Source organism: Arachis duranensis, chromosome 1 (genome assembly GCF_000817695.3).
Source record: "Arachis duranensis cultivar V14167 chromosome 1, aradu.V14167.gnm2.J7QH, whole genome shotgun sequence".
NCBI lineage: Eukaryota > Viridiplantae > Streptophyta > Magnoliopsida > Fabales > Fabaceae > Arachis > Arachis duranensis.
The window spans coordinates 17,254,475-17,266,303 of NC_029772.3; the positions used below are offsets into that span (position 1 = coordinate 17,254,475).

An 11,829-nucleotide genomic window follows, 5' to 3' on the forward strand; every position below is an offset into this window, starting at 1 on the left:
AAGACACAGCAGAGCTCCTCACCCCCAACCATGGGGTTTAGAGACTCATGCCGTGGAAAGTACACAAAGAAAACGTGTAAAGTGTCATGAGGTACTGATACAATGTCAAAAGATCCTATTAATAGTAAACTAGTAGCCTAGGGTGTACAGAAATGAGTAAATGACGTAAAAATCCACTTCTGGGTCCACTTGGTGTGTGCTTGGGCTGAGCATTGAAGCATTTTCGTGTAGAGACTCTTCTTGGAGTTAAACGCCAGCTTTGGTGCCAGTTTGGGCGTTTAACTCCCATTCTTGTGCCAGTTCCGGCGTTTAACGCTGGGAATTCTGAGGGTGACTTTAAACGCCGGTTTGGGCCATCAAATCTCGGGCAAAGTATGGACTATTATACATTGCTGGAAAGCCCAGGATGTCTACTTTCCAATGCCGTTGAGAGCGCGCCAATTGGGCTTCTGTAGCTCCAGAAAATCCACTTTGAGTGCAGGGAGGTCAGAATCCAACAGCATCTGCAGTCCTTTTCAGTCTCTGAATCAGATTTTTGCTCAGAACCCTCAATTTCAGCCAGAAAATACCTGAAATCACAGAAAAATACACAAACTCATAGTAAAGTCCAGAAAAGTGAATTTTAACTAAAAACTAATAAAAATATACTAAAAACTAACTAGATCATACTAAAAACATACTAAAAACAATGCCAAAAAGCGTATAAATTATCCGCTCATCAATGGTCTAGATCCAACAATGCACTGAAAAAGGATGTCAAAGCTGCAACTTTGGAAGTTCTCAAAGTAACTAGCATTGCAGCAGTACAATTCACGACAGAAGATTTTCAGGCTGCCACATCCGAAGATGATGAAACCTTGGTGATTACTACCATGTTAGGTAATGGCATCATGAAAAGGATTCTAATCGACACAGGCACAGACTCAAACCTGCTCTTCAGAAATGCATTTGACGCCCTGGATTTAAAGGACGAACATTTGAAGCCCCATTTTCCTGGAGTTGTTAGACTTGGAGATCATTATGTCAAAACTGACGAAGCTGTCGACCTCCTCTTCACAATAGGTGAAGGTGTCAATGTGAGAGTGGTACAAGCTGAGTTTGTCATCCTCCAAGATTTCACAACTTATAATGTGATCCTGGCGATAAAAATACTTAATGATGTGTGTGCATTTATATCAACAAAATTCTTGGTTATGAAGTTCCTAACCGTAGAGGGTTGGGTCACAATTATCCGTGGAGATCGGGCATCCGCTATTAAATGCAACAAAGCCAGTCTAATGCTCGGGTATAAAGCTAAGGTTTCCACTGGGGTGTTCCTTATTGATTTGGATTTCCGAGATTAGAAGAAACTAAGGCCAGAACTCAATGGGCACTTGGAGAAATTCCGGATCAGTGACATTGCAAAAAAGTATACTATGATCAATAAAGAACTGACTTATCCCTTAAAGTCAGAACTTCAAAATTTTTTAAGAGATAACATAGATTTATTTGCTTGGGAATCCTCCGATATGCTTCGAATTGATCCAACAATCATGTCCCATCAGTTGGCCATTAATCCCGAATTTAAACTGGCTGCACAACGACGTCAAAAGATGTCACCTGACCGAGCTGTCGAGGTGAAAAGGCAAGTTCAAGAATTATTGGGTGCTGAGTTTATTCGGGAATTGTCTGATTCAACATGGTTGTCCAATGTGGTCATAGTGAAAAATTCTAATGGAAAATAGCGAATGTGTGTAGATTACACAAATTTAAACAAAGCCTGCCCAAAGGACTGTTTCTCTTTACCTAACATCGCCAACATGATTGATTCATCCTTGAGATATCAGATATTAAGTTTTTTGGATGCCTATAGTGGGTATAACTAAATTCCGATGCATAAAGCTGTTGAAGATAAGACAACCTTTATCACCCTTAAAGGGATTTATTGCTACACTGTAATGCCTTTTGGTTTTAAAAATGCAGGAGCAACATATCAGAGGTTGATGGCTAAAGTCTTCAAGCAGCAGATTGAGAAGAATCTGGAAGTTTATATCGACGATATGTTGATAAAGGCTAAAGATGATTCCGACATGATTACTGACTTGCAGGAGGTTTTTAGTTGCCTCCAACTTCATTGGATGAGGTTGAACCCAACAAAATGTGCATTTGAAGTTTGTGGAGATAAATTCTTGGGTTTTATGATGATTCAAAGGGGTATAGATGTAACACCCTAACTTTTAGCACGTCATGATCGTACCAAAAGTAAGACGTTACTAACTCGTTTTCCTTACTAACTATTTAATATTGAGCCTTTAATTCGATGTCGCGTTTCAATTTTTAAGAAAATGCCTGAAAATTTTGTTTTATTATTAATCAATATTATTCATCAAAGAACACCAAGTAAAAATAATCACATAATTATTAATAATAATAAATATTATACAAAAGAATTCAAATGAAACTCAGATACAATACCTATCCCTCTGGATAAAATAAAATCCTAATCGATAAAGGCGAGGAACTCTAGGAAAACAACTTAACAATTCCGACGATTCGTTCGCGGCTTTATACGAAGTCTTCGAACCTGTGTCACTGAAAAGGTGAAATATTTTGAGGTGAGAAAAAACCACACGTTTTCAGTAGGGGTGAGAATGCCGTAAAAATAATGGATATAATATAAATAGTTAACTTACTCAATAAAACTATTTTGTTAAACCTTTGAAAATACTTTTGAATTTTTAATTTATTAATTAATTACCTTCTTTAAATTTTCGAACTTAAAGCAAATCTCAATCACAGCCTCAGTTCTCAGTCATCTCAATAGACAAACTAATAGCACAAGAAACAAATTAACATACAAACAAATCGCAATAAGACAAACAGCACAGTCACAAAGAAACAAGATAAGCAAACACAATCAAATGCAAATGCACAAATAAGGATGATGCATGCCTAGTTCTAGTGCAAGCCATAAACTCATGTGTCGGTTGCCTACCTGCTCCCGACATTATCCGAGAACAAGTCCCAGATATGGCTTTCTAGATGCATACAGTGTGCTTACGGCTAGAACGCATATAATGTGACTTTCAAATCAATGAACTTACATCAAGAAAACATTTTTCAGTGTGTGGGCGTCCCCACTATACATTTGACACTAAGGCCCAAACAAAGTCGCATCCGCTCTCCTATGGCAGACATTCCTTTAATTAATATATTCTTTTAAACTTTGTTCTCTGCTCTCCTGTGGCAGAGATTTCTTTAATTATCTCTCTTTCCTTTACTTTTCATTCTTCTTCTTTTCTTTCTTATCAAACCGAACTCAAAACATAACTTAAAGCAAAATACCTTCTCAAAAGATTGAGTTTAAAACATTATACTTTTCTTAATAAATTGAATTCAAAATAGAATAAATCTTTTCCCAACTAAATAAGTCACAAATAATCTAACGTTCCAAAATCAAATATTTTAAAATAGCATTTCAAATAAAGTTCCAAAATTTTATAAAAATTTCGGCAGCACTTACTCAGACTTAGCCACCCTTACGGGTTCCTTCTTTCTCAACAAATCACCAGCCCTTTTTATCAGCAGTTATCATAACAATAGATTCTCAATAAACAACTTATCATAAACCAGTTTGACGACTATCATTCTTTTAAAAGTAAACTCGTCCAATTTCAAGAATTTCATAACTACTATTCAAAAATCAACCTCACATAATTTCAACTATTTTAGAGTTACTTACTCATTAGCAAAGTTACAATTTTATTTTAATAAAAATCAAAGTTCAAGAAAACCATTCAATAACCAAACTTCAATTTTTTAATAATCCTCAAAATCAATTATAATTAATCATAAATCAACATTAATAATAATCACAACTTCGTCAAATAAACAATTCAATCACAAGCATGATCTTAACTCAAAATCAATCTTAAAAACCAAAATCAGCATTGCCAAGCATCCTTAAACTATCATTCAAATAGATTCCAATAAGTGATACAACCAGTCACACATTTAATCCACATCCAAAATCCATCACATATCAAGCATTCCTATATTTGTAATAATCCAGTAAACTCCTTAGGCATTCAAATTTAAAATATTTAATTTAATAAAATATCCCTTACCTCAAAAATTTGAACCAACGTGTTAAAAAAAACCTTTTACCCTCGGCCCAGAAACAACGGCGCCAACTGCAACTATGTTCCACAGCGATAACAACAAGAGTACCAACTAACAACGGTAACTCAACCCTGACATAAAATCGTCGTGCAAAACTCAATAATTTATAACAGAACAGTAACAAGGAGAGGTTTTCTGAGCAAAAGAGGCTTACTAGAACACTAGGAACGAAGGACAGGGACAGCAACACCTCCGGCGTGCTTCCCGGTGACCACGGCGCCGTTCTCCGGCAGCTAGGCGCAGCGGTGCAGCGGCGGGTTTCCCTCCTCACTATTCGCATTCTGCTCGTCCATGACAGCAACACTCCTTGTGGCTCCCTCTCCTTTGGCAATAACAAAGCAAGGTAACGGCGACTGGGCTTGAACAGCGACGGTTGGAAGCGGCGGCGACATGCAGTGGCATGGAGCGCGGCGACAGAGCATGAATGACGATGACGACGGGAGGCACGGCGGCGCTTTCTTCCTCTCGCTCTTAGCTCGCGCTCGTCTCCCTCCGTTGGTTCCTTCTGCGAACGCCGTCCCTCAAGATTCGATGATGACGCGACACGGCTTCTCTTCCTCTCTTCTCTTTCTTTCTGCTCTCGACACGATGGTGACGGCGTAGGAGTGTGGCGGTGAATGGCGATGGCTAGATTAGGTTAGGGTTAGTGGGTTCAATTTGGAGAATTTTGGGTAGTTTAGGTAATTTCAATAGAATTAAAGATAAAGAGTAATTAAAAACCAATATTTATTCAATAATAATAATATCTATAAAAATACTTATTTAATTGTCAACTTAATTTATTTTCAAATAACTACTCTAATTCAATAATTAGAGATAATCAAATTAATTTTCTATAAAATTATAAAATAAAGTTCAAAATCTAATTATTCAAATTAAACCATATATCTAAAACCCTCATTATTTTTCAATTACTCAAAATTTCAAATCAATAATAAGAAAATATCCAATCAATATAAAAATTTCTGAAATTAATATCCTAAATAAATAAAATAAATCATAATTTATTATTTAATTTCTAAAAATCTGGGATCTTACATCCTATCCCACTTATAAAAATTTCCGTCCTCAAAAATTGCTTAGATATAAAAAGTCTCATGGTCTTAATTACTTATAAAATAGGAAAAGAGGGCATAACAGGGTTACAAAAATCTCAAAACAAGTTTGATGGATTCGCTTTATTATAATATGGATGCACTCACTCGCTCTTATTCTCTTGACAAATCAAAAACTTTACTGTACTCTAACTCGCTTATCACTTCGTCTCAATTTCTCTTGAACATCCAACGTCATTCTCAACACTTATCTTATATTAAAAATTCTTCAACTTCCATTCCTTTCGAATTCTCATCTCTATCCTCGCTCAATTGTTAACTTTAACTTTCAGCAAACTTAATCAAGGTTTTAAACTCACTAGTCGTCAAGCAACAGTGTAATCAATCGATCTTATTATTTTAAAAATCCTAATATTCTGACACACTCATACACGTCAAGGAATTACACAAATCACGAAGAAGAATTCAAGGTTAGGGACTATGATGTCGAGAATGTAAGAGATAATAAAAAATATGCTCAGATCAAGATATACACTAGACATGAAGTAAAAGAATCAAATTATAGTTAGCTTAATTCAAATCGAAACTTTCAAGGTTCAAACCGCTCAAAATTTAAGGATCATGCATTACGCCAAAATAAGTTCAAGATCAAATCAACGAGCACAGGATTCATGAAGAAGAGTATAATCAATGATAAAGATGAATATTTTTTAAAGATTTAAGCAAACTCTCAAAAATACAATCAAACAAGATTATGAACAAAAAATAAAATACGATCGGAGAATGGTCAAATTAGGGTTCAAGGAAGGAATCTGAGTTAAGGAACTTTAATGAGGGTAATAAAGAAGAAACTATATGCCAACCTAAGCGACATAAACGAAAAATCATAAGTCGAGATCAAGCACGAAAAGCAAATACTAGCATCCCTGAACCACGTGACTCGCATTATCCATTACCTATCAATTTCAATTTGTCTATGATAACCTATTAACTTTCCTGTACACATAAACCATCAACATTAAGTTGGCCAGATTTAATATCAATAGATATGCAATAGTAAGCTAACAGCGTTAATCAATAAACAACCATGTGCATAAAGCTCTAATTCTCATCATTTAGACAAGACCTATAACATGACAGACACTCAAAGTATGCAATAAAGAACGGTCAGTACATTTCCAAGGCTCTAATCAGGATAAACTGCTCTAATACCATAATGTAACACTCTAACTTTTAGCACGTCATGATCGTACCAAAAGTAAGGTGTTACTAAATCGTTTTCCTTAATAACAATTTAATATTGAGCCTTTAGTTCGATGTCGTGTTTCAATTTTTAAGAAAATGCCTAAAAATTTTGTTTTTTTATTAATCAAATCATTCATCAAAGAACACCAAGTAAAAATAATCACATAATTATTAACAATAATAAATATTATACAAAAGAATCCAAATAAAATTCAGATACAATACCTATTCTACTGGATAAAATAAAATCCTAATCGATAAAGGTGAGGAAACTCTATGAAAACAACTTAACTTATAAACAATTCCAACTATTCGTTCGCAACTTCATAATGAGTCTTTGAACCTGTGTCACTGAAAGGGTTTAAGATTTTGGGGTGAGAACAAACCACACGTTCTCAGTAGAGAATAGAAATGTCGTAAAAGTAATGGAAATAATACAAATAGTTAACTTACTCAATAAAACTATTTTATTAAACCTTTGGAAATACTTTTGAATTTTTACTTTATTAATTAATTACCTTCTTTAAATTTTGGAACTTAAAGCAAATCTCAATCACAACCTTAGTTCTCAGTCATCTCAATACACAAACTAATAGCACAAGAGACAGATTAACACACAAACAAATCACAATAAGACTAATAGCACAGTCACAGAGAAACAAGATAAGCAAACACAATCAAATGCAAATGCACAAATAAGGATGATGCATGCCTAGTCCTAGTGTAGATCATGAGCTCATGTGTTGGTTGCCTACCCGCTCCCGACATTACCCGGGCACAAGTGCCAGATATGGCGTTCCAGATGCATACAGTGTTCTTATAAGTCTTACGGCTAGGCCGCATACAGTGACTTTCAAATCAATGAGCTTACATCTGGAAAACAGTTCTCGGTGTGTGGGCGTCCCTACTATACATTTGGCACTAAGGCCTAAATAAAGTCGCATTTGCTCTCCAGTGGCAGACATTCCTTTAATTAATATATTCCTTTAGTCTTTGTTCTCTGCTCTCCTGTGGCAGAGATTCCTTTAATTATCTCTCTTTTCTTTACTTTTCATTCTTCTTCTTTTCTTTCTTATCAAACCAAACTCAAAACATAACTTAAAGCAAAATTCCTTCTTAAAAGATTGAGTTTAAAACATTATACTTTTCTTAATAAATCGAATTCAAAATAGAATAAATCTTTTTTCAACTAAATAAGTCTCAAATAATCTAACTTTCCAAAACCAAATCTAAATAGCATTTCAAATAAAGTCCCAAATTTTATAAAAATTTTCGCAGTACTTTGCCTAAAACTCGGGCTTAGCCACCCTTATGGGTTTCCTCTTTCTCAACAAATCACCAGCCCGTTTCATCAGCAGTTATCATAACAATAGATTCTCAATAAACAACTTATCATAAACCAGTTTGACGACTATCATTCTTTTAAAAGTAAACCCATCCAACTTCAAGAATTTCATAACTACTATTCAAAAATCAGCTTCACATAATTTCAACTATTTTAGAGTTACTTACTCATTAGCAAAGTTACAATCTTATTTTAATAAAAATCAATGTTCAAGAAAACCATTCAATAACTAAACTTCAATCTTTTAACAATCCTCGAAATCAATTCTAATTAATCATAAATCAACATTAACAATAATCACAACCTCGTCAAATAAACAATTCAATCACAAGCATGATCTTAACTCAAAATCAATCTTAAAAAACAAAATCAGCATTGCCAAGCATCCTTAAGCTATCATTCAAACATATTCCAACAAGAGATACAACCAGTCACATATTTAATCCACATCCAAAATCCATCACATATCAAGCATTCCTATATTTGCAATAATCCAATCAACTTCTTAGGCATTCAAATTTAAAATATTTAATTTAATAAAATATCCCCTACCTCAAAAAATCGAACCAACGTATTAAAGAAAACCTTTTACCTACTGATAGGTAGAGATCAGGTTGAGCTGTCACATCTCCAGTTTGCAGATGACACCATTCTGTTCTGCCCCCAGAGGAAGAGATAGTCAAGAACTACAGGAGGATTCTTCGTTGTTTCGAGTTGATGTTGGGGTTAAGCATCAACTTTGATAAATCTAGCTTGATTCCTATTAACTGTAATGCTCAGTAGGTGCAACATATGTGCTGCGTGCTGGGTTGCAAGGAAGCCTCCCTTCCAGTAAAATATCTGGGAATATCGCTAGGAGCTAATCCAAGGTTGGTGAAGACTTGGAAGCCAATTATTTATAAAGTGGAGGAAAAACTAAGCCTTTAGAAAGCCAAAGTACTTAATAAATCCGGTAAGTTGGTGCTCATTAAATCTGTACTAAATAGCCTCCCTGTATATTATTTGAGCCTATATAAGATGCCAAAGGCTGTTGCAGAGAAGCTTATTTCCATATAGAGAAGATTTCTATGGAGTAAGGAGGATGGTAGGAATGGTATGGCTTTGGTCAAGTGGGAGGTGGTGCAGGTGCCCAAAAAGCTTGGTGGGTTGGGTGTCGGGGATGCCATGCTGCGAAACACTGCCCTTCTCTTTAAGTTGTGGTGGCGGTTTTCAAAGGAGGATTGTCCACTGTGGAAGAAGGTGGTTTGTGCTTGTAATAACCTAGACCCAAATGTGATGTTATCCTCTCAGGTATTACCAATCAAGGGGCCCGTGGAAGGATATCTGCCAGTTACAGTTCAAGAATCAGCAAGTAAGACAGAAGATGATTACTGGGTTGGCTATGGAGGTGGGTGATGGAAGAGGGAATCGGTTCTGGGAGGATGTCTAGTTGCGTGATGGTGCTCTGAAAGATCAGTTTCCGAGACTTTTCTCAGTCTCAAACCAAAGAGGATCTTTTATAAGGGACTGCATGTTTTGGGATGGGGCTGAGTGGATATGGAATTTCCAATGGAGGTGAGAGCTGTTCTAATGGGAGATGGACTTAGTAAATGGTGGACGAAATTGTGATCCATATTCTTTTGTACTTGTATGAAATCATTATTGTGGCACCAGTTGAATTCACAACTCCGTTCAACTAACCAGCAAGTGTACTGGGTCGTCCAAGTAATAAACCTTACGTGAGTAAGGGTCGATCCCACAGAGATTGTTGGTATGAAGCAAGCTATGGTCACCTTGTAAATCTCAGTTAGGCAGATTAAATTGGTTTATGGATTTTCGGAAATTAATAATAAATGGAAAATAAAAAGGGATAGAAATACTTATGTAAATCCATAGTGAGAATTTCAGATAAGCGTATGGAGATGTTGTGCTCCTCTTGAAATTCTACTTCACTACTCACTCTTCCTTCACTCCTTCTTACTCCTTTCCATGGCAAGCTGTATGTAGGGCATCACCATCATCGGTGGCTACTTTCAATCCTCTCGGGAAAATGATCCTATGCGCTGTCACTACACGGCTAATCGTCTGGAGGCATCACCCATGGTTGATGGCTACATCCCGTCCTCTCAGTGAAAACGTTCCTATGCTCTGTCACAGATCGATCTAATTGAACTTCATTACACTTCACGCTCCAGATTTATGACGATTCAATCAATATTTTTCGGGGTGAAAGAGAGGATACCTCAATCGGTGGAGAAAACGGGGAAATCCCATATAACCCATATATATCTGACAAGTCGCACTATATGTCAACCCAAGATGCATCTTCCTCTCCATGACTTCGAAAGGGAACTTTTGGAAAAGATAAGAAAAAGATTTTGAAAATATTTTGAAAAAGATTTTTGGAATTTTCGAAAAAATAAAAAAATGAAAAAGATATAATTTTTGAAGAAGAATTTGAAAAGATAAGATTTTTAAAATTGAAAATTTGACTTGACTTGTAAGAAACAACTAATTTTGAAATTTTTTACTAAGTCAACTCAAATTTTCGAAAATTTGGAGAAAAATAAGGAAAAGATATTTTTTGATTTTTGAATTTTTAATTATGAGAAAAACAAACACAAAAATGACCCAAAACATGAAAATTTTGGATCAAAACACAAGATGCATGCAAGAACACTATGAATGTCAAGATGAACACCAAGAACACTTTGAAGATCATGATGAACATCAAGAACATATTTTTGAAAAAAATTTTATGCAAAGAAAACATGCAAGACACCAAACTTAGAAATCTTTAATGCATGGAAAATATGAATGCAAAAGTGCACATGAAAAACAACAAACAACACAAAACAAGAAATCATCAAGATCAAACAAGAAGACTTGTCAAGAACAACTTGAAGATCATGAAGAACTATGGATGCATGAGATTTTCGAAAAAATGCAAGAAAAAATTTAAAAGCATGCAATTGACACCAAACTTAAAAATTAACACAAGACTAAACAAGAAACACAAAATATTTTTGATTTTTATGATTTTCTAATTTTTTTGTATTTTTATTTTATTATTTTCGAAAAACATGGTTAGAAAAATGAAAAAGAAAAGAAAAATTTTGAAAAAGATTTTTGAAAAGAAAATTACCTAATCTTGAAATTTTGACTTGACTTGTAAGAAACAACTAATTTTAAAAAATTTTTAACCAAGTCAACCCAAAATTTCGAATTAATAATAAATAGAAAATAAAAAGGGATAGAAATACTTATGTAAATCAATAGTGAGACTTTCAGATAGGTGTATGGAGATGCTGTGCTCCTCTTGAAACTCTACTTCACTACTCACTCTTCCTTCACTCCTTCTTACTCCTTTCCATGGCAAGCTGTATGTAGGGCATCACCATCATCGGTGGCTACTTTCAATCCTCTCGGGAAAATGATCCTATGGCGCTGTCACTGCACGGCTAATCGTCTGGAGGCATCACCCATGGTTGATGGCTACATCCCGTCCTCTCAGTGAAAACATTCATATGCTCTGTCACAGCACGGCTAATCATCTGTCGGTTCTCAATTAGGTTGGAATAGAATCCCTTGATTCTTTTGCGTTTGTCACTAACGCCCAGCCTTCAGGAGTTTGAAGCTCGTCACAGTCATTCAATACCGGAATCCTACTCGGAATACCACAGACAAGGTTAGACTTTCCGGATTCCCAGGATCCTACTCGGAATACCACAGACAAGGTTAGACCTTCCAGACCCTCATGAATGCTGCCATCTATCTAGCTTATACCACGAAGATTCTGTTGGGAAATCTAAGAGATATGCGCCCGGCCTAAGGTAGAACGGAAGTGGTTGTCAATCACGTGCGTTCATAGGTGAGAATGATGATGAGTGTCACGGATCATCACATTCATCAAGTTAAGTATAACGTATATCTTGGAATAAGAATAAAAGAGAATTGAATGAAAAGTAATAGTGATTGTATTGAAACTTGAGGTACAGCAAAGCTCCACACCCTTAATCTATGGTGTGCAGAAACTCCACTGTT

At 35.6% G+C, this 11,829-nt stretch overlaps 1 long non-coding RNA gene across 1 annotated transcript in view; it reads right to left on the reverse strand.

The window, feature by feature from the left end:
• Window positions 1-7,176: 7,176 nt before the first annotated feature.
• The window catches only part of LOC127741581 (uncharacterized), a 6,373-nt gene continuing 1,720 nt past the window's right edge, over window positions 7,177-11,829 (reverse strand). The window contains exon 3 of the long non-coding RNA XR_008002695.1: window positions 7,177-8,391. This is a non-coding gene — a long non-coding RNA (uncharacterized LOC127741581). The remainder of the gene's footprint in view (window positions 8,392-11,829) is intronic.